At 41.5% G+C, this 24,416-nt stretch overlaps 1 non-coding gene across 1 annotated transcript; it reads right to left on the bottom strand.

Moving 5' to 3' along the window:
- Window positions 1–20,676: 20,676 nt before the first annotated feature.
- On the bottom strand, window positions 20,677–20,783 carry LOC114890082. Its single transcript, XR_003792220.1, has one exon. It is a non-coding gene; the product is annotated as a U6 spliceosomal RNA (small nuclear RNA).
- Between the last annotated feature and the right edge of the window lie 3,633 nt (window positions 20,784–24,416).

Below are 24,416 nucleotides of genomic sequence, written 5' to 3' on the forward strand. Positions count from 1 at the left end.
AATACTGAACACATGGTACCCATAAAAATGACAATCAAGAAAAAGAAGACAGAATCGCGAAGAAGGCAACAGATGCTCTTGCAACAGCAAAGGAGATTTAAAGGGTAAAAGAAGAGTTTTGTGATTTTGAAGCTTTCCAGGAAATAACTTGAGAAGCAGGTTTATTCATGGCCAAGATTTCTTGAGGCCCTGGATCATCTGACCCTCAGCTGACAGCGTCCTGGCACAGGTGCACGGCTGAGGATCTCAAAAGTCTGAGAGCTGGCAGCCTGGGAATGGCCACCTGCCCAACTCCTCCTTTTCCCAGAGTGGGAGGAAGTTGGTTCCTGTGTGATTATTAATTAAATCCTGACTGGGTGGGCACTTTTAACGTCTTTTCCAAGGGGAGCCTTGCTAGCAAGATCTCATAACTGAACTGGAGCCAGCCTCAGTCAAGGAGCAGGAAACCACCTTTGGCTGGGGCCAGAGCACTTGTTCTCCATCCAAATTTACTCACCCAGGTAGAGGTCTGAGTTGGAGGTCAGCCTGCGATTCTCAATGGATCAATTGTTTCCACCCATCTCCCCTCTGCAAGGTCCGGAAGACATGAAATAGGATTGCGGGGAAGATTAATGTGTTTCTGTACCATACTGTCTACCCGGAAGGCACACTCTGGGTATTGTTCCTAGCACAAAGCGCCTTTCAGAGTTACCCTGTAAAGAAAACTGCTTTTCAGAAGATTATGTTTGGGAGTTAGGTGTCTCGGTATCCCCAGTACAAAGTGGCAGGGAGATTTAGCAGTGATCTAGATAATCTTATCAACTCAGATAATTCAGATGTTGGTTTTACTGCCTTCAAATGCAGGAGCCAGATAATCATCACCAGCTAGTTCAATTCCTTTCCAAAGCCTTTATTGCTGCACAGAGAAAAGTGGGCTGATAATTACCAAACCCCAATCATGTGCCAGATATTGTCCTGTGCTCTGTTTCTGCATTCTCTCCTTTAATTCTCACATCAAATCCCTTATTATCATTTCCTCCCTTTTAAGGATGAGGAAACTGAGGTTCGATAAAGGTAAATAATTCTCTTGAGGTCACAGAGCAAAACATGATATTGCTGGGTTTAGAATATAAGTCTGTCTCAGGTAGTAAAATCTTTCCACTTAGGAAAGAGAGGAGCTAATTTAAAAAAAAAAAAAAAAAAACAAGCCAATAATAAGATTTGTTTAAAAATTGCCCTGTGACTTCCACTTACAGGATGATGGTTTAAGTCTTCTAGAGACCAAGTCTCAATCAAAGAAATTTTGGTTAAAATAGGAACAGCACTTGCCTAACGATCTTGAGAGTAAACATAAACAGGCACATTGTTGAAGGGACAAGTGTGGAGAAGCAAATAGCAAAGAAGTTTCTTTTCTTTTCCTTTCTTTCCTTTCCTTTCCATGAGGAAGCTCAGATATTAGCCTTAATTTTAAAGAAGGCTATAAATCAGCTATTTCAAATATTTCAAAGATGAAAGAAAATCACGCCTGAAGAACTAAACAAAAGTGTAAGAGTGATGGTAAAGTATGAGACCAATGGTCCAAATAGAGAATGTCAATAAAGAGGTTGAAATTATTAAAAAACAAACAAACAAAAAAAGAAACAAAAATTCTGGAGTTTAAAAAGTCCACTAACTGAAACAAAAAATAATTTACTAGAGGGGCTAAGAAACAAGTTTGACAAGACAAAAGGAAGAAGCAGCAAACCTGAACACGAACCAGTTGAGATTATTATGGTTTTGTGATACAATTTGAAATCAGAAACTGATGACTCCAGTTTTGTTCTTTTTTGTCAAGATTGGTTTGGCTCTTCTGGGTTTTTTGTGGTTCCATACGAATATTAGGATTTTTTTTTCTATTTCTGTGGGAAAAAAATGCCATTGGAGTTTGGATAGGGATTGCAATGAATCTATAGATCACTTTGGGTAGCATAGACATTTTTAACAATATTAATTCTTCGAATCCATGAACATGGGATATCTTTCTATTTGTGTCTTCAATTTCTTACAGTTTTCAGTACACAGATATTTTAACTCCTTGGTTAAATTTATTCCAAAGTATGTTATTGCTTTTGATGCTATTGTAAATATAGAATTGTTTTTTAAATTTCTTTTTCTGGTAGATTGTTGATAGTAGAGAAGCACAACTAACTTAACCTGGTGAGGAGAGATCAAGGTGGCAAAGTAGGGGGACACTGAGCTCACTTCCCCACACAAACACATCAAAAATGCACCTACACATGGAGTAATTGTCACTGAAAACAAACAAGACTGACAAGGCCAATACTAGAAACTGGTTTTACCTGACTTGCAGTCCCAACATGCTTTCTAAGAGCTCTGCTGCCTCTCAAAAATAATAAATTCAGCCCAATTCTCAACAACAAGTAATAGAACCCGATATTCTAGTAACTGAGGATCCTGAAGCCCTGAGTTTCATTACTTAAAGAAAGAGATCTTAAGATTTACTGTCTCTCTTCCCTGAATTGATTAAGCAGATATTACTAAGTGCATTAATTACTAAGTGCATTGCTATGGTGCACTGAAAAGAAGACCACATTGGAAGCCAGAAAATCTGGGGTTTAGGTTTTATTCTGCATTAATTCTCTGCATGAACTTCATTTACTCTCATACCCTTCTTGAACCCACGATATCATTCAATCTTGCGATTCTCAACCCTGAATGTACATTACAGCAATGTGGAGAGAATGTAAAAATGATTATGCCATGCCTCACCTCCAGAGATTCTGATTCCACTGATTTGGGATAGAGCTGAAAGTTCCCCAGGTTATTTTTATATTCAGCAGGACTTGGAACCATTGATCCAATTCCAACAACATTGTAGATGAGACATTTAAGGGCTCTTCCAAGCCCTTGAACCTTCCATAATTTTACGGTGGTTTCCAGTCTCTGGAAATCTAAGAATGACTTCAGCCTATTGTGTAAGTGGCCCAAAAGTGCAATTGCTGAAGAAATTTATTTATCTGCCCTGCGTGGGCTCAAAAAGCAAAGATTGAAAACATCTGTGCTGAGTTATTAGTTGCCTCAGTGACATGGGACACAACGAGGATGGGGGAAGATGGTCCTCAGGGAACTTGTTGGAAAACTCAAATCAAACCTTTTTAGATGTATGTCACTGTTGCTATGATGCTAACAGCAAACATCCTGCCTACACTCTATCGGTAGGTTTGGTACAACAGGCAGTAGAGTTCTCTGGCTCCACAATTACCTACTTTCCTTCTCACCCAAGAACATCTGAAAACTTACACTGATATTGGCGTAACTCTTGACAATAGAACTACTCAAACCACTTTTGGTTGGTGAAGGTCACAGAGGAATGAGACAGGGGCATAAATGAGCCCTGCTCTACTGAGAAAAAAAATACAGCTTAAGTTCAAGATTGAATTTGAAAAGTTAGTGTTCTCTCTCTGTCCTCTTTCCAATTCCCTAGATTCCCTACTCCTAAAAGGAAGTCAGTTTTACTGTTCAATTTTTTTAAAATAGAACTTTATTGGAGTACAATTGCTTCTCAATACTGTATTAGTTTCTGTTGCACAACAAAGCGAATCCCCACATGCGTACACATGTCCCCATATCCCCTTCCTCTTGAGCCTCCCTTTGATCCTCCATATCCTACCTCTCTAAGTCATTGCAAAGCACTGAGCCGATCTCCCTGTGCAATGCTGCTGTTTCCCACCAGCCAAGTATCTTACGTTCGGTAGTGTATATATGTTGATGCTACTCTCACTTGGCCCCAGCTTCGCCCTCCCACCCCATGTCATCAAGTCCATTCTCTATGTCTACCTCTTTATTCCTGCCCTGCAACTAGGTTCATCAGTACCACTTTTTTTTTTTTAGATTCCATATATATGTGTTAGCGTACGGTATTTGTTTTTCTCTTTCTGACTTACTTCACTCTGTATGACAGACTCTAGGTCCATCCACCTGTCTACAAATAACTCAATTTCGTTTATTTTTATGGCTGAGTAATATTCCATTGTATATATGTGCCACATCTTCTTTATCCATTCATCTGTCGATGGACATTAGGTTGCTTTCATGTCCTCAGTATTGTAAATAGTGCTGCAGTGAACATTGTGGTACATGACTCTTTTTGAATTATGGCTTTCTCAGGGTATATGTCCAGTAATGGGATTGCTGGGTCATATGGTAGTTCTATTTTTAGTTTTTTAAGGAACCTCCATACTCTTTTCCATAGTGGCTGTATCAATTTACATTCCCACCAACAGTGTAAGAGGGTTCCCTTTTCACCACACCCTTTCCATCATTTATTGTTTCTAGTTTTTTTGATAATGGCCATTCTGACCAGCGTGAGGTGATACCTCATTGTAGTTTTGATTTGCATTTCTCTAATAATTAGTGATGTTGAGAACCTTTTCATGTGCCTCTTGGCCATCTGCATGTCTTCCTCGGTGAATGTCTATTTAGGTCTTCTGCCCATTTTTTAACTGGATTGTTTGTTTTTTTGATATTGAGCTCCATAAGCTGTTTGTATATCTTGGAGGCTAATCCTCTGTCTGTTGTTTCATTTGCAAATATTTTCTCCCATTCTGAGGGTTGTTTTTTTGTCTTGTTTATGGTTTCCTTAGCTATGCAAAAGCTTTTAAGTTTAATTAAGTTCCATTTGTTTATTTTTGTTTTTATTTCTGTTACTCTAGGAGGTGGGTCAAAAAAGATCTTCTGTGGTTTATGTCAAAGAGTGTTTTTCCTGTATTTTCCTCTAATAGTTTTATAATGTCTGACCTTACATTTAGGTCTTTAATCCATTTTGAGCTTATTTTTATGTATGGTATTAGGGAGTGTTCCAATTTCATTCTTTTACATGTAGCTGTCCCGTTTTCCCAGCACCACTTATTGAAGAGGTTGTCTTTTCTCCATTGTATATTCTTGCCTCCTTTGTCATAAAGTAGGTGCCCATATGTGCATGGGTTTATCTCTGGGCATTGTATCCTGTACCATTGATCTATATTTCTGTTTTTGTGCCAGTACCATACTGTCTTGATTACTGTAGCTTTGTAATAGAGTCTGAAATCAGGGAGCCTGATTCCTCCAGCTCCGTCTTTCTTTCTCAAGATAGCTTTGGCTATTCGGGGCCTTTTGTGTTTCCATACAAATTGTGAAATATTTTGTTCTAGTTCTGTGAAAAATGCCACTGGCAATTTGATAGGGATTGCACTGAATCTGTAGATTGCTGTGGGTAGTATAGTCATTTTCACAACATTGATTCTTCCAATCCAAGAAGATGGCATATTTCTCCATTTGTTTATGTCATCTTTGATTTCTTTCATCAGTTTTTTATACTTTTCTGAGTACAAGTCTTTCGCCTCCTTAAGCAGGTTTATTCTTTTTGTTGCAATGGTAAATGGGAGTGTTTCCTTAATTTCTCTTTCTGATTTTTCATTGTTGGTGTATAGGAATGCCAGAGATTTCTGTGCATTAATTTTGTATCCTGCAACCTTACCAAATTCATTGATTAGTTCTAGTAGTTTGCTGGTGGCATCTTTAGGATTTTCTATGTATAGTATAATGTCATCGGCAAACAGTGACAGTTTTACTTTTTCTTTTCCAATTTGGATTCCTTTTATTTCTTTTTCTTCTCTGATTTCTGTGGCTAGGACTTCCAAAACTATGTTGAATAAGAGTGGTGAGAGTGGACATCCTTGTGTTGTTCCTGATCTTACTGGAAATGCTTTCAGTTTTCACCATTGAGTATGATGCTTGCTGTGGGTTTGTCATATATGGCCTTTATTATGTTGAGGTAGGTTCCCTGTATGCCCATTTTCTGGAAAGTTTCTATCATAAATCGGTGTTGAATTTTGTGAAAAGCTTTTTCTGCATCTATTGAGAAGGCCATATGGTTTTTATTCCTTAATTTTTTAATGTGGTGCATCACATTGATTGATTTGCATATCCTGAAGAATCCTTCCATCCCTGGGATAAATCCCACTTGATCATGGTGTATGATCCTTTTATGTGCTGTTGGATCCTGTTTGCTAGTATTCTATTCAGGAATTTTGCATCTATGTTCATCACTGATATTGATCTATAATTTTTTTTGTGATATCTTTTTCTGGTTTTGGTATCAGGGTGATGGTGGCTTCATAGAATGAATTTGGGAGTGTTTCTCCCTCTGCAATTTTTTGGAAGATTTTGAGAAGGATCTGTGTCAGCTCTTCTCTAAATGTTTGATAGAATTAGCCTGTGAAGCCATCTGGTCCTGGACTTTTGTTTGTTGGAAGAGTTTTAATTATAATTTCAATTTCATTACTTGTGATGGGTTTGTTTATACTTTCTAATTCTTCCTGGTTCAGTCTTGAAAAATTGTCCCTTTCCAAGAATCTGTCCATTTCTTCGTGGTTGTCCATTTTATTGGCATATAGTTGTTTGTAGTAGTCTCTTATAATCCTTTGTATTTCTGCAGTGTCCATTGTGATTTCTCCCCTTTCCTTTCTAATTTTATTGATTTGTGTCCTCTCCCTTTGAGGTCTCTCATGAGGTTTCAGGAAAGATGTTAAGGAGGTCTCAGTAATCTGAATGCTGGGCTGGGGAATCTGCTTCCAAGATGGCTCACTTACATGGTTCTGGGCAGGGGACCTCACCTGGGAGCCCAGCAGGCTTCCTGGGCTTGAGTGGGCGGAGCAAACACCCTCCTCTCCTCTCTTCTCTTGCTCCTCTGGTCTGAGGTCAGGAGGCCCCCTGCCACCTGCCGCTCCTGATCTCCCCGGCCTCAGGGGCGCCAATCTTGTCTGGCCTGCACTTCTCCTCCCCCTTTTCTCCCCCTATGTCCTACCGGTTCACTCTGGGGTTCCACCTGTCTCCTTGGAGGTTAGAGTCTCCCACCAGTGGCCGGCAGGCACCCTAGCTGTGGGGAGATGCTAACTCCACATCTTCCAACTTGGCCATCTTGAATCTGCCTCTGTTGTTGAATACTGATCTTCAGTACTTAGCCTCTGCCATTGTATTTATTTTTCTTTCTCCAGAGAAAAACCACCCCATTCTGGGAGTTAGGATTCTATATCAAGAACAGAGAATATTGGAGCTCAGACAGAGGTGAGTTGGGCCTCCTCCAAGATTTCTTGTTTTTTTTTTTTTTTTTTTTTTAAGACTTCTTTCTACCTATGCCTGGCACCAAATGCCTGAGTTTTCTCTTAATATTTTGGAGTTAATATCTGCTTTAATGAGTTAATACCTCATTCAATTTAATTCACTCTGTTTCTTTTCTTTAAGGTGACTTATGGGGATGAAATTAGAGAATTTGGATTATGAAACGGATAAAAGAATAAAAACCAAATCTACTCAAGAGATTTAATTCTCTTTTTATCAAGGTTAGTTAACCCTCTTTTCTAGTTAAAATGTATGTGAAAATGTGTGTGAAAAATATGTGTTACAATCAGGCCTCAATTTTTCCAATTTGCAAAAGGAGAAATTTGGACAACATAACTTTAAAGGCTTTCTCCTGCTGTAACACTTAATTTCCATTTTGTCTCAACTTTTCCCTACAGAAAATTGTTTCCTATTAAAATTATACTTAGGTTTAGGGTTTAAGTAAAAAAAATAACACTTGGTGCTTTTTACTTTGCCTTAGGTAGTATTTTGTACTTTAATTCATTTGTATTAATTTTGGCCCCGAAAGTAGGTTAGAGATGATAAGATGAAGAAAATGATACTAATTCATTGACATGTTCCATAAATACCTGTTATTTGCCAAAACTTAACTCAATATTAGAAACACTAGATAAGATATGGCCCTTTCTTTTACATACCTCTTGGCCTCATCTTTTATATATCTCTTAGTGGAGAGATAAAACTGTACTTTACGATAAAACATATCTTTTTATAAGAGATAACGTAGCAGTATGTACAAAGTGCTTTGGGAAAACAGAAAAGAAAAATTTTAGTTCTGTTTAATGGATTCAGAGAAGATTTCACAAATGGGATGGGATCTGAGATGCTTCTAGAAGGATGGCTAGAAGAGTAATAGGTAGAGAAGAGGCAAGGGAAATCAAGGCAAAAGGAACAGCATGCTCAGAGTTATGAGTGTGGCAGCCAGCCTCCAAGAAAGCCCCCAGTGATCTCTGTCACCTGGTATTCATGCCCTTCTGTAGTCCCTTCTTGTACTGAAGGAAAAAAAAAAAAAGCCAACCTGTGTAACCTATAAAATATTGCCAAAATGACTGTGTGTGTTTCCAAGGCTAGGCCATATAGAATATTTTCTTGTCTGTCTTGGTCCCTCTCGGAGTTCACACTCTGAGGGAAGTCCGTCACCATGCTGTAATGATGCTCAAGCAGCACCATGGAGGTGACCCCATGAAGAAGACCTGAGGCCTCCTGACAACAACCAGAACCATGTAAGTGAGCCATCTTGGCTCAGCAGATTCCCCAGCCCAGCATTCAGATTACTGAGACCCGCCTAACATCTTTCCTGAAACCTCATCAGAGACCTCAAACCAGAACCACACAGCTGACCACTTCTAAATTCCTGTGAGATAATACATGTTTATTAGTGAAAACCACTCAATTTGGGGGTAATTTGTTACACTGTAATATGTAGTTAATATAGGTGGCATCCAAGTTTATGTCATGCTCTGAGATAAGAGGGGAACTGGTAAGGGATGGGGTCCAGAAGGGAAGGGGATGATGGGATTGGAAAGATCTTGTAGTCAGGGGGGACCATAGAGAGCTGTAAGAGGGAACTGTTGTTGACTTTAGCAAAAAATTGATGCAACTGGATTTGAAAGCTAGAAGGTAAATGCCTAGACACCAGAGCATGATCTGAAGAAAGGTGTTGGCAGATATGATATTAGCCTTGAATTACAGTGATTTTTCTTTCCTACTGGATTGTCTGTGTCTACCTTTATGAGAGGCTGACTTTCAGAGGAGTTGCAAGAGAATTTATGGATTCCCACCTCCTTCCCTCTTCAAGACCCTTATCTACAGCCTTCTTAACTGATAACCTTCCTACATCTGCTTGATTATCTCCAGGGATGGGAAGCTCACCACCAGCTGAGCCAGCCACCAACATGTTGATTTGAAGACTCCCTGTAATTCTAACGGACTACTGGACTGGGTGTTAGGCTTGTCTCTCCCACTAAACAACTGGTCACCTTGGGACTAGAATTTTTCAGATCAGTGAAGACTTGGATGGGGTTCAAGACTCTAGGGGCTGCCACTAGTCTGCTCATTCTCTTGAGATGAGCTCAAGCAGATCAGTAATAAGGTAATGATTCTGAGCTCTAACCCCAGAGGTCATTAACTCTAGGTCATTAACTTCTACTGAGAAGTAGAGTGATTGAAACTTTACCATTACTGCCATTTCTAGACCTGGCTTTACCCAACTGAGCAAAGGAATCATCTGAGGGAAAGCTGAACCCAACTCACTCTCTCTAGTTGGTATCTGATCCTGCAGCTATTTTAAAGCACTGGATTGAAAGAAGAGGCTTTGCGTTGATTCGTAGTTTTCTGAATACTCCAGAGAGTTCACACTGTGATAGATCATGTGCCCTCTCACTCTGATGGCCCTCCTGTGGCCACGGAAAAAGGTGGTGGGAAGGTTGCAGTCCTAGGATGTCTGTGATGAAGATGAGGTCATGGTTAATCAAGACTTGGCTCAGACCAAGCCCTGGTAGAGGAAGCATGAGAAGCATTCCAGCTTGTATAAATCCCTTGCCTTTCCAGCCCAGGGTTACAACACTTGGCGACCACGAGAGGCCTGTTAAGCGATTTGGATGTCCATACAGTTGTTTAATCAGTAGGTTCAATCGTGTGGAGTTCTAACAACTTTTAATCATTCAGTATATTATACAATCCCTGTAGGTCCTGCCAAGACACAGTTTCAAGAGAGAGGAAGTAAAGTAATGGAAGCAAGATTGTGAATGAGCAGGTCACCTTTTCTCTTGTTTTACATAGGAGCTTAAACTCAAGTGTCACATTTATGTCGGTATTGTGTTAATGTTGGTCATCCAGTTGATTTATGAAACTTTATTTCAGGATATGTAATAGGAGGCCCCTTAAATTTCAGAAGTGTAGTGTAGTAAAAAAAAAAAAAAAAGGGCTTTAAAGTCAGAATGACCCACTTGCACATTATGGCTTTGTTGGGACATCTAGATTCAACATGGCAGGGAGTACAGTTAGCTGAGAACTTGCAGCTACACTACCCTCATTACTCACATCAGCCTCTGAGCACAGTGGGGATACTGGAGGATGACCATTTCTGCTCAACGTGGGACATCCCTAATGAGCAATCATTGCTCTGGAGCTCCCTGTTGAATTGGCCCACACTTTGTCAAAGCCCCTGCCCCATCCCCCAGCCCTACACACACACACACACACACACACACACACACACACACACACACACAATGAGCCACCAGAACTACTAATTCCATCTCAGTGTCTCCTTCCCAAAGGATCCAACTAACAGAGTAAGTTACTTAAACTCTCTGTGATTCCATTTTTTCCTCTTTCAAATTACATTGTTACCATATACATCATCAGAATTTGGAAGAGGTTAAATGAGGTACAATATGTAAAGTATCTTGGCTCATAACACACCAAGATTTTTTTCCTTCACCCAACTCACTAGAAAGACCTTTTTCACCACTGGTGTGTAAAAATGAGATAGCTTCTTCACTTCCATTCACCAACTGTGATATGCCTAGGATAGCATTAACCACCCTAAAGGGGATGGGATGCTGGAAACATACAACTGTAGAAGAAGCACAGGTCTGTGAGCATCTTGGGGGTGGGGACTTCGGGCTTCCTAAATGCTATGACAAATGTAAATACAGGGTGTGAGAGGGGAGCACAGAGAAGGAAAATATACCCTGAAACGTCAAGAAAAACTACCTGGGAAGAAAACACTCCATTTGAGCCTGGAAGAATGAGTATACCGTCACCAAGCAAAAGAGGAAGGTTGTTGCCAAAAGAGGGGCCAACCTTTGCCAAATCTCCAAGACACCAGAGAACAAGGTCAAGACAAAGGCAAGATGTTCCACAGATATTACAGAACAAACTGGGGAAGAAGGAAGAGGGTCCCAGCAGAGCTGCCCCATGAGAGGTTCATGGCAGGCATTATGTACCGCACTGCCCAGAAAAGGAAGCTGAGTAGGGCCAGGAGGGGTTAAATGCCTGGTCCACGATCACAGGGTAGTAAAGTCACTGAGCCACCCAGAGACAGCCCAGGTATTTGATGCTCCTCCACCTGCAAATGTATGAATATCCCCCCATTGGAAGTTCCTGGGGGGGGGGTCCAGACAAGCCCCAACTAGGTCTTAATTAGCTGATCACCTATGGAGCACGGAGAGGGGCACAAAATCAACACTTCAGGCCTTTTCTGGGGAGAGGATCTCTGTGCTCAGTAGTTCAGGGAATTTGAGCTCCTTGAAAGCACAGTTTTGGAGAAACAGAAGCCAGTGTGCACATTCACAGGATTCAGTCCCCCCCCCGAATCAATTATGCTTAAGTGATGTCAAGAGCCTGACAGAGCCACAAAAGAAGGAACAATCTTTAACCTCAAAATTGAAGCTGATCCTCGTGCCTTAACCTAAGCCTTTGTGTCTGGCCCTCCTTGCAAGCCCAGGTCTGGTTCTCATTGCTTTTGTGGATTTAAGTAAAAGCCTTCACATAACTTAATTTAGGGTTTGCATTAGTATTTCTTTTGCTATAATATAAAAAAAGAAAAAAAAAACACCGAAATCCCTACAATCCAGGCCATGGATCTAGTGGACACAGGCTGTCCTAATAGAACATTTTCCCCAAGAATGAAGAGGACACCGTACAGGCAATGGCATGAAGTGGGTGAAGTACAGCCCCTTTTAAACGAGCCAGAGGAATGACCTATATAGGGAAAGAATCTAAAAAAAAGTGGATATATGTATATGTATAACTGATTCACTTTGCTGTACACCTGAAACTAACACAACATTGTAAATCAACTATACTCCAATAAAAATTTTAAAATTAAAAAGAAAACTTTTTTTAAAATTAAAGAGCCAGAGGGACTTGAACTGTTCCCATCCCCTGCTATTGCTTATTGGTGCAGGGAGGCTAATGCAAACCATGCAGATCAGATGGCTACTACAGGAGGTTGCAGGAACAAACTGAGACGGCTGGACCAAAAAGCTGCCTTCAGATGCCATTTCTCTAGAAGGAACCGCATCTCATGCCGGGCAAGAACACAGAGACCAATCTAGCTCAGCTCCCTCCACCTTCTACGTGGAGAAATGCAGGATTTGACTGGACAGGTGACTTGCTCCAAATCAAGGTCAAGTTCATGGCACAGGCAGAAATGGAATCCGAACTTTCTGGTTTCCAGACCATCACTCTGACTTGGCTCAGCTACTCAGAAGGCAATGAAAGGCTCTGGGTCCAAGCTTTTCTCTCCATTTGGGTGAGAAAACTGGGACACAATTGGAAAAAAAGGTTGCCCAGGGAACAGTGAAAAAAATTTTTTAAATAAAAACCAAACAGTTTTGGCAGCAATAGAAAGTTGTGAAATGCTTTTTTAGATGTTTCATATTCTCATCGTCTTTGTGCACACAGATGGGTCTGTATTGTATCCATGCAGCTCTGTGTAAATATAGACTTCTCAGCTGTCCATGCCACATGGTTTGGGATTGACAGATGTGACCTGTATCAACAAGGAGAGCATCCTGACTTATACCTGATGCTGCAACTACAGAAAGAAACATCAAACGTAGGTGATGTTGGCAGAGGGGAAAAGATCATCGAAGTTGAAAAGGCTCTTAGGAGATTACCCGCTTCAGTATGTCCCAAAGAATAATCCACGGGAAAGTAATTTGCTTTTCTAAAGGGAAAAAGGTCCGGTGATCAAAGGGCTTTGGGAAACTTCAGTTTAAACCCAATCAAACAGGTTTCTTTATTAGCGGACTCCTTCGCTGCAGGGTCTTTACTATGGTGATGTGTACTGACGATTTCTAGGAGAGGAATCTAAGATACAAACTCCCCCAAACTTATATGCCCACCGAACCCCTTTTCATTCTGAGGACAATCTCATGAGACTAATGTTTCTTGGAAGATAACCTTTCAATGTTGACCTTTTCCAATATCCTAATGTTACAGATAGGAAGAAAAGAGTCTGAGAGAAAAAGGGACTTGGAATAGGTCACATTAACCATCAGTGGGAGTCAGGACTCAAACCTAGACCTTCAGACAATAACCAGAAAGACCAGATCCCTCTCGCGCTGCTGTATCCCTAGTGTGCTTCTAACAGAGTGTTCAATAAGCAGTAAACCAGCAACTAACCAATAAGAGTTAAGTGTTTTACCTATATTATCTTATACGGTCTTGAACAAGATCTTAAGGGATAGATACTCATATTACCAGTTTTACAGATAAGGACATTGAAACGTAATATATTGGCCATTTGACCTCAGGCAAGTAGTAGTACACAGAAAGTGAGTCAATGACTGAATGATACAGGATAAGATACTTTTTACTACACGTATAAATGACTACCCCCAGATATTTCCCCCAAAAGAGGAAGCCATGGGGACAAAGGGAGAAATAATAAAGGAATTATGGTTTTCCCGTGACCACGGCAGAGATCGCTCTCTCAAACTTGAGCTGAAGACCGCAACCCGGATCCAACAGCTCCATAATTCAGTCCCATGTCCAACACAATTTGTGCACAGACTAGAGAGACGATGTAGGTCTTGCAGTATAACCTCATTTCTGAGCCTCCCACATCAAAGCCTGAGAGGTCCCATCCTGGCCATAAGGAAGGCATTAGCCCAGCCTTCCCACACTTGCACCGTCTCTTGAAAGTTGCTCAAGTCTTTTCCACCACCACAGAAATCTCATCTCTTGGGATTTCAAATTGTTTCCCATCCTTGCACTTAATTCTGCGCTCCTGTGTCACAACAGAAAAACCTTACAACTCAAAGCTAGAATTCCTAAGACTGGACCCTGGCTCTGGCCCAGGGTCACATGCTATGTGACCCTGGACAAATCATCTGAGAGATAAGAGAATCACTACTATCATCATTATCATCATCTAAGTGCCTATTTTTTTTTTTTTTTTTTTTTTTTTTTTTTTTTGCGGTACGCGGGCCTCTCACTGTTGTGGCCTCTCCCGTTGCGGAGCACAGGCTCCGGACGCGCAGGCTCAGCGGCCATGGCTCACGGGCCCAGCCGCTCCTCGGCGTGTGGGATCTTCCCGGACCGGGGCACGAACCCGTGTCCCCTGCACCGGCAGGCGGACTCTCAACCACTGCGCCACCAGGGAAGCCCTAAGTGCCTATTATTGACTTTACCCATCATTCTCAGTTTTAAGCTTCACAGAAAACCATTGGGACAGCTGTTATAATTGCCCACATTTTCTAAACAAGGAAATGCGGCACAGAGAAGCTAAACTAGTTCTCCAGTTTATGATTTCGGTAGAGAGCAGAGCTAGAGTTTGAACACAGATAGTCTGGGTCCACTGCTTATTAACCACCTGGCAAAATAAGCACTTTTGACTTGCGCGTACGGTATGTTGTGAGTGTGTAACGTGAATGAATTCTGCTGTCACAAGCCTAGGAGGTAGGTATTGTCATCCCCACTGTAAACATGAGGAGACTGAGTGTCAAAGAGATTTTTAAATCTCAACGTCATGCTTGCAGCAAATGACGGGTAGGTACAGAATCGGGACTCAGAGCTGTGTGTCTGCAAGACCCAAGCTTCTGCATCCATGGTGCTGACGTTCACAATTTCCTCGCTTACACATGAAGGTAATAATAATACCCCTCCTCTCAATGACTGTAGCGAAGATCATGGTATGTGAAAGCTCACGTGAACTCTATGCCCGAGGATGGCTGCCTGTTCTCATCTTTGTCTATACAAACCAACAATGAGGAATCTCTCTGGCAGGCTGCCAGCTGCTGACTCTGGGTTCATGTGTTGGCTGGATGTTTGATTCACTCACCTAATTTTTTTTAGGGCCTTTTAAAACATATGAGGTAATTTGTCTTTGTTGGTTAAAAAAAAAAAGATTTAGTGATGAATTCACCCAGCAGCATAATTAACCCCAGGCCTGTCTGTCCCTGAGGAAATCCTTCCTATCTTAGCAAAACACAGGCAACCCAGGGCCCAGGGGCACTTCATTTCTAGCTAACCTAACACAAAATGCTTTGAGTCAACAGGTTTTTATTCCTGCCACCTCTAAGAGCCTCCACTTCTCCCCAAAGCAAAACAAAGGAATAGTTTTTGCCAGCCTTAAGGCTGACCAAACAACATGAATGCCCACTGATAACTATTAAGAACGGCTGGATTCTTGGTTTGTATTTCAAAAGATGCTCCTTCGGGTTGAAAGGAACAACGGGGGATGTCTAGGAAGCGGAAGACACTTGTTATGCCTGCCATTGCTTCTAGAACGTGTCTCTACTTGATTTTCAAAAGGCTTTCTCAGCGTATAGGCTACGTGGTTGCCAGCCCACCTCAAAATGACAGAAGGATTTGCTCAAAACAGAGAGTTTGCGTTTTAATTTTAAATCATGCTTTGTTCCTGCCCACAGAGCAACCAAAAATGTGAGGAAATGTTTGCAATCCATCCACAGTGGTTTAGATCATCTGGCTATCGTATGATCTTCGGTGATCTGATTCATCCCTCTCTCGGCTTTGCCAAAAAGTTGCTTGCTCTCCAGTTCTTCCTCTCACTGGCTGTTCAGCAATAAAATGTTTTCTCCCTACCAATTAAAAATAAATGGGGGGGGGTAGGGGGGATTCCTGTGGAGATCCTACTGTCAGCAGGTGTGTGTCGGTTTAGATGGCTTCTGCCCTCACATGCTGATGTCCATGTGCTTTCCTAACGGTCCTCAGACTCACTGGGTTTGTGTCCACGAGGAAACCCAATGGAGTTTTTGCAGCCAGCTAAGAAAACAGCATTTCTCCTCTACTCCTAGGGAAGTAACATGACCAAAGCAGGCAGGACTCACAGAAATAATCGAACTAGGAGACCCAGCAAGTCCTAGTAATTAAGGTTCCAACCAAATCAATAGGAATGAAATAATTCTGAGGCTGCTTCATGCAGGGTCTGTGAAATGACACTTCAGATGTACAAAAACAAGACTTATGGTCTAAATCTCCTTATGTAAATGTTATCTTGCTGAGCTCCTACCTTGATCATACAGGGCCCTGTATGATCACTCCATAGGCATCCCAGTGCATTGTGGGATACTGCTGAGAGGTGAGGATGCTTTTCTCGGGCTGTGTCTTTTCCTGCAATTACTCCCCTGACTCTGATACCCAACCCTGTGAACTTCTCCAAACAGTCCAGCCATGCTCTCCAGCCTCCCCCTGCTATGCTGTGCTCTCTTCTGTTCTGCTTAATAAAATCTTATCGTTAAAGACTGAGCTCAAACTTCACGTTTCTGGATTCACCTTTAATCGACTCTACTTTGGGTTTTCTCAGCATGATACTGGTCGGTTGAAAAACATGATCACAGTATTTTGCAATGCCTCCCAACAAAAATAGGATTCTAGTTACTCATTCTTTAGCCTTAAATTTGCTTTGAACAATACAATGTGGTGGAAGTGACACTATGTTAATTCTACAACCAGTTCCCAAGATGCCTTGAAATGTCCTCTTTTGCTCTTTGGAAATGCTGGCCTGAGCCCACAATATTAAAAAATTAAGTCGTTCCTATTGGAGAATATAAAGCCATGTGGAGAAGATCCAAAGTGCCCCCAGAGAATGCTAACACCAAATGCCACCAGCCCACCCAGGCTGAGCTAACAGGTGACAGCAGCCCCATGATGGATGGCAAACAAGCCAAGAGAAGAACCACCCAGCTGAGCCCAGCCCAAGCGGCAGAACCACGAGCAAACAAATAGTCATGGTTTCAAGACACAACATTTTGAGGTGGTCTGTTGGATAGCAGTAGATAACAGATGAAATAAGACATTTTTCTAGGTGTTTTAGAAAGGTTCACATACATACAGGAAGTCACAGGAACCTTTGTTTTGGGGAAGGTGGGTTATTTCCATAGGAAATTTCTCTCTTTCTCCCATTCCCTTTATCCAACTAGCTCCTATTTGCTATTCAGGTCTGTAATTAGACAACCTTCCTGTGAGGATTCTTCTCCAACTCCCCTGAGATGGGATCAGGTGCTTCTCTGCCAGGCTCCCTAGCACTCTCTTCTTTCTCCTATTATAGTACCTTTCACACCCTTATGGTTGTAATACCTGTTTTCCCATCCGACTGAAGGCTCAACAAAGCAAGCACAGAGCCTGCCTCAGCCGTTATTGTGCTCCCAGCTTTGGTTTAGCACATGCCATGCGTGGGAAGAATTTTCTGCTTGTGTGTCTCATCAGTCCATCAAGTGTTTACTGATGCCCTCACCAGGTCACCCATTCCACTGCAGGACAGTGGTACGTGTGCCAGTGTTTTCCTTTAAATGAGATACACTCTGCCTCTATTTCTATTTTCTGTTTATAGGCTTACATCTGATCATCGAGAGCTCCCAAAACATCCCCTGCATGTCTGCATATTTGAATACAGGTGCTATGCTCCCCCCTTAAACATCTCCTCTTCAGCCTACAGACTAAGAAATCGCTGAGGGCCCTGGAGAGGTATGGCCCAGAGTAGGATCTGACCAAAAAGTCTTTGTTTAATTCAACTGCATTCTATTTGGAAAAGGGAAAACAATCATAAGTGACACTAAATTCCTTTCAGGGGATTGAATATTTCTTGTTGTCCCCGTGTTGCAGGGGAAACTAGAAAGAGGCTGTAGAAAGAACAGTGTTTGCAATCAGGTAAATTTGGGATTGAACCTCTTTTCCACCACTAGGTAGTTTATGACAATGCAGAAGTGACTAAGAAACAACACTGAGAATCAGCTGCCCAAAGTTTAAAGGGGGGGATACAGTTACTTCTCTCACAAAATTAAACTGTATATATGTCTAAAATCTCATTGGTTACATACATTCACTGCATAGAAGCACGCAGAGAGTCCTAGCTCCTTATTTGCTGTTGTTTCCTACTGGATACAACTTCTGTCCATCTGGTGCCCTGGTTGACCTGGGAGTCTAATAAACCCTGCCACTGAAACAGGTATTTAATGTAGAACACTTCCCATGACTGCCAAAGTGTAAAAGAGTAGGTAAAGAAGAGATGACAGCTGCCTCTGAACCTTGAGATTTGGTAGCTCACTGGTCCTGTATCAGCTTGGAAATTGAGTGTGTGTGTGTGTGTGTGTGTGTGAGAGAGAGAGAGAGAGAGAGAGAGAGTCACACCTATGCAGACAGCCACAGGACCCTCTCTCTGAATAGGTGTAGGGTGGAGACTTGGGGAGGACTGTTCCCTACGAGGTGCTCTGAACCAGCCCCATCTCTGACCAGCAGTGGGAACGTAGCGCCCTCTAGTGTTCCTTGAACACATTCCACGGTGCTGTGAGGCAGCAGCCGCTGCTTGGCGCATCTCTAGGTAGATGCTGCCATCTCCTGGTTAGAGTCACATTTTGCAACCTTCAAATGTTCAAAGTTCTAAGCCGGAAGCTACAGGGGCTGGGCGTTTTTCACCTGAAGCCCCAAAGTCGGCTTGTGGAAGGCATGAAAACATGAAGGAAAAGCGAGCTGGCTGTCAGCAGAGCCCATAATTACCGCAAAACATGCTCTGGGTCCATCTTCCCCTACACATATCTCTGCCATTGCACTTTGCAGACTGGCATGTGCTCCTAGCTTTCCTTCTGGTCTTTGAAGACCCTGGATGAGAGGCATGATTCTGAAGCATCAATGTTATATGAAGATTTTGTTGTTGTTGTTGTTTGGGGTGGGAATTAAGCGATTCTACACATTTAAAAGTAAATTTTAAAAGTTCTTCATACACTGAAACATGTGGTCCAAAATACTGGTAGATAGCCTAAACATAGCAGTTATTTTTCACTTAATAACTCCCTTTCTAACCCTGCCCCTCAACACAACACACCCCAAACAAGGTGTTATGTTCACCTCCCCAGAACTGCACACATCTGTGACTGCACACTCGTCAGCTACTGCCTAACCTGTTTGATTACCTCTGGTGATGGAGCTCTCACTACCCAAAGTGGATGCTGATTCTACTGTTGGACATTATTTGTTAGCAAGTCCTCATCTGTCTGGCTCCTTTTTCGTGTGACCCACGTTGAGAAGTACAAAGAGGATTTCACTATCCATGTTCATCAGAATTAATTTTCTTAGGTTCTTCAGCCTCAGCTCTCATGATACAGGTTTCAAAATCTTTATCATACTTCTCCTACTTATTTGGATATGCTTTATTTTGTTAATATCCCTCTCAAACTGAGTTTATCAGAGTTTTACAAAATGCCTTGATCAGCAGGACCATGATCTTCTTGTTCTGTACACCAGAGTTGTATCAATGCATTTAAAGAAGCATACACGTGGGCTTCCCTGGTGGCGCAGTGGTTGAGAGTCCGCCTGCCGATGCAGGGGGCACGGGTTCGTGCCCCAGTCCGGGAGGATCCCGCGTGCCGCGGAGCGGCCGGGCCCGTGAGCCATGGCCGCTGAGCCTGCGCGTCCGGAGCCTGTGCTCCGCAGTGGGAGAGGCCACAACAGTGAGAGGCCCTCGTACCGCGAAAAAAAGAAAAAAAAGCAGCATACATGTGGTTTGAAAAGGTTAATAAACATTTTTATACAATGTCATCCAGCTCTCTTTCATAGAAAGTTCTACTAAATTTTCTATATACTGACCCTGGCCTTTCAGCCAGAATATAAAGTACTCACATTTATGCCATGACAAGATTGGCTCTGGCTTCTGTTTTCAGACTTTCCATCTACTCATCTTCCTGTTTGATTATGAGAGTCTAAAGCTACGGTTTCTGTTTACCATCCCTGAAGTATGGGAAATGCTGATTTTCAGGCATGTCTACACTGGTCATAACTGTGTAGAACCCACTCATTCTATTTTAAATATTTCTTTAAATAAACTCATTTTTTTTACTTAAATGTACTAAAAAAGAATCTTTTTATTACTATCATACTTGAAAACCTAGCACCATTTGTCTTTAGAAGTGCAAAAATAAATTGAGGAAAAACTAAACAAATATTAAGTTCTAGAAAAACATAGTTGCTTGTCAAAGGCTTTATTGAAAGAGGAGGGGGCATTAGACATTTTTGAGATGTATTTTAGGCATTTTAAACCAAAGTAAGAGGTTTTTAAAAATTTTTTATTGGAGTATAGTTGATTTACAATGTTATGTTAGCTTCAGGTGTAGAGCAAAGTGAATCAGTCATATATATACCTATAACCACTCTTTTTTAGATTCTTTTCCCATATAAGTCATTACAGAGTACTGAGTAGAGTTCCCTCTGCTATACAGTAGGTCCTTATTAGTTATCTATTTTATATATAGTAGTGTGTATATGTCAATCCCAATCTCCCAAGTTATCCCTCCCACCCCTTACCCCCTGGTAACCATAGTTTGTTTTCTACATCTGTAACTCTATTTCTGTTTTGTAGCTAAGATCATTTGTACCCTTTTTTTAGATTCCACATATAAGTGATATCACATGATATTTGTCTTTCTCTGTCTGACTTACTTCACTCAGTATGACCATCTCTAGGTCCATCCATGTAGCTGCAGATGGCATGATTTCACTCTTTATTTACGGCTGAGTAATATTCCATTGTATATACATACCACATCTTCTAAAAATATGAAACATTTCACAAATTTGCATGTCATCCTTGTGCAGGGGCCATGCTAATCCTCTCTGTATCGTTCCAATTTTATTATATGTGCTGCTGAAGCAAGCACCAAAGTAAGTTTTTAATGTATTTAACTATTCTGAACAATTCTGAGCAATGAATAACACCCCACCATGTGATTCAATGTTATTAAATGGGTCACCTGGACCACATGGATGACAGGTGATATGAGTCCCACACTTTGGTGAAACACTGACCTCAGCCATGGATAAAGAGTGTTGCATTCTGACCTATAAGGGAAAAGAATCTGAATCGCTGTGCTGTATACCTGAAACTTACCTGATGTTGTAAATCAACTATATTTCAATTAAAAATTTTAAAATAAATAAATAAAGGAACTACCCAAAACATCAAAAAAAAAAAAAAAGGAGTATTACATTCTGACAGACATATTTAGCATTCAAAGCTTCAATTCAGGGTGAATAAGCAAAACTGCTTATCATTCCCATTAATATATAGACTGCATATCATGAAATAGTGATCCCCTTAATAAGGAAGGGAGGTAAATTGACACTACCTTATTTCATCCTTACAGTAACTTTATTTAAACCTCTATCTCAAAAAAAAAAAAAAAAAAACCCACCTCTATCTCAATCTCTACTTACAGGTGAGGTAATTGGAAATTACGAAAATATTTTTTCCTGGGTCACGTTTTTAGTTGTGAGGATCTCAGTCTTGGACCTAAAATTTTCTGCCTTCAAAGGCTGCCATTTTTATTATTATTAGTGTTGCTGTTATTATCATTATTATTAAGTCTACAACAAGAAGGGACATGAAAAAGTACAAGACTTCAGAAGCTCTTCCTTGTGGTACTTCACTAGTTCTCAAACTTGGTGGGCAGGTAGTTTATGAATGCTGATATAGATCTCCCCCTTTTTTCTACACTAGAGGAAAAAGTGGCCAAAAATGAAGTGACCAATGAAAGATTGTAAGAGCAAATATGAATTAAAAATAAGAGGCTCAGTTCTTCCTGTTGAAAATAAGGGAAGAGGCTTCACCTGCTTCTTCTTTCAGCATCTACTTTAGAAAATTTGTTGGCTCTATCTCTGTTTCTTTGAAATGCATATAAATCTTACTAAAAGCTAAATCAGCCTCTTACCACTTTTATGACCCAGGAGTGTCTTTCTCAAGGACCTAGGAACTATCTCTTTGAAATGTCATCATTAAGGAAGACAGCACCTGTATCTCGCATTTTCTGTGAGAGGGTCAGAGCCTGATTTGGCAGGTGCCTTGTTTCAAAATGACCTACTGTCGTTTGATTTTTCCTTTGAATAAATCATACTAGCTAACACATATGGTCACTCCAATTACCAAATGAATTTAGGATAACCTATGCAGGACAAATGGTGCTGTCAAGCCTGCTGTTTGAGGATGAGTCATTGTTTATCCGCTTTCGGTCTCTTCTTTAGTGGAGTGCCTGCACTGTGCATCACATTCTAGGTTAATGCTTATTCAGTAATAAATCTGTATTCTTCCTCTTCTACTTTTTGCAGAGAGGTTTTGTGGGTTGGCAGAAGATCTTGTTTTAGTAATCTTTCCCCAGCATGGTCACACAATGAACCAGGACTGAGTGAGTTAGAAAAGGAAACACCTGATTCCTGGCTGGATACTCTTTCCATTGGCCCCGATTCCTCCTAACAGTGAAGGGGAGCAAAACATACCACCTCAAAATATGCCTCTTTGGCATACTGATTATTTTCAGCTGGTTATTTTTAAGAAAGAGCAGACATAGTGAAACTGAGCAGGACCGAGTGGGACTCCTGGGCACAGAAGCATTTCTGTGTCCCTCGTTTCTTGTTTGTACAGAATGGGCTTCAGCTTCCATGTCCTTCCCTGAGTTCCAAGGGGCAGGTTCAAACAGTTGCTAATTACGGAAGGGAGGGGATGCAGAGACAAGGGAGGAACAGTCAAGAAACAATAGTGCAGCCTTGAGACAGGATCCTGGTCCTGCCTCAAGGGATACACATAACAATATCTTTGAGCTCTTCTACAGAATTAATACCCCCAACAAATGGAAGATGTTAACTAGCTGATGAAGCATTCTTCATTCCAGGGAAGGTCACAGTTTGATGACCTTGAGAACCACAGAAGCTCTTCAAGAGACCACCTGAGGCCAGATTAAAGGAGTGCAGGCCCTGAACACACCCTGATGCTTATCAACAACCCCACCCTTGAACCAATGCTATAAAACTCCTCACCAAATCCTCCCGGGTTGAGACACACAGTTTTTGAGGGCACAAGCCCACTGTGTCCCCCCCCTTTGCCTGGCAAAGCAATAAAGCTATTCTTTTCTACTTCACCCAAAACTCTGTCTCCGAGATTTGCTATGGCACCAGTGCAAAGAAGCCGAGTTTTGGCATCCATAGAAGATGCTCTGAAAGCTTATCCTTTCATAAGAGACGTTGACATTTATAAGGGACATCTCTATTTGTAAAAGTTACAGACCCCTCTCTGTACCAAGAAGAGAAGGCTGACTCTAAAGCTCCAGAAACTCTTATCAGTGGAGAAGGCAATGACTTAAATCTGCACAACTTCACCTTTGTTTACTGTGCTTTTCCTGGTCCCCTCCAATAAGTGGCCTCCCCCTCCCCCAACATCTTTTGTCTTTAGCTGGAGATGGTATTTAAGGCCGTGACTTGGGCCATTTAGAGGAGTTACTCAGTTTATCTCCCATGTATACAGGAGGTATACACGTTATTAAACTTCTCCTTGTTTTTCTCCTCTTAATCTGTCTTTTATTACAGGGGGTGTCTCAGCCAAGAACTTCCAAGGGTAGAGGAAAAATGATCCTTCCTGTCCCACAAATGCATACTGTTTTATGTTTGCTACTGTTAACTGTGTAAGTCTTCTCCCTCAAGTGAGTCTGTAAGTTCCTTGAGAGCAGAACGTGTGACTAAAACACTTTCTGTTATTTTCCCAATGACTAATAATGTGCCAGGGATGTGGCAGAGTCTCAACAAATGCAAGTTGAATCACTGAACTTCAAAGAATTAAGTCAAATGGATTGTGATCTTTACTCACTACCAGATTGTAAAAACAACAAGCTCAAATGGAGTTGCTTATGCTAAGCTCCACACTAGTTAGGTAACGTCCTAGGTAAGCACTAGTTAGGTAACGTCCTGATAGACCCCTACTACCCCCCAAAGGAAACTGACCTTGTGATAACCAGCTTTTTTTGTCTAGTGTAACTTCCTTGTTCCCGTTCCCTTCTGCCTATAAAAGTCTTTCATTTCATACAGCTCCCCGGAGCTCCTTTCTATCTGCTAGACTGGATGCTACCTGACTCAAGAATCATTACATAAAGCCAATAAGATTTTTAAATGTATTCAGTTGAATTTTTTAAAAACAGTTTAGTGGCATTGATGGGATCTGGAGACTTCGGACAGCTTTAAGGACAAGAAGAAATGCAGGCATTGGTACCTGTGAACATTTTGAGCTCTGTTTCTTTTTTTTTTTTGCTGTCTCCAAGGGCCGTGGGTAAGTTCCTCTTAGAACTAAGCTCTGCTGTCTGTGTGTTGAGCTCCTGATCGAACTGGCATTGCAGTCCACGGTTAAGGAGTCAGTCTAGACTGACAGGTGGCTCTAACTCAGCGTGAGTCCTTAGCCACTGGTTAGTGTGTGATCCTGGCCCAGGGCTTCAGCTGGCAGACAGTTCCAGCCAGAACCTGAGTCCCCAGCCTTT

The sequence above is a fragment of the Monodon monoceros genome, unplaced genomic scaffold, assembly GCF_005190385.1.
Source record: "Monodon monoceros isolate NGI ecotype Baffin Bay Population unplaced genomic scaffold, NGI_Narwhal_1 Super_Scaffold_10, whole genome shotgun sequence".
NCBI classification, from domain to species: Eukaryota; Metazoa; Chordata; class Mammalia; order Artiodactyla; family Monodontidae; genus Monodon; species Monodon monoceros.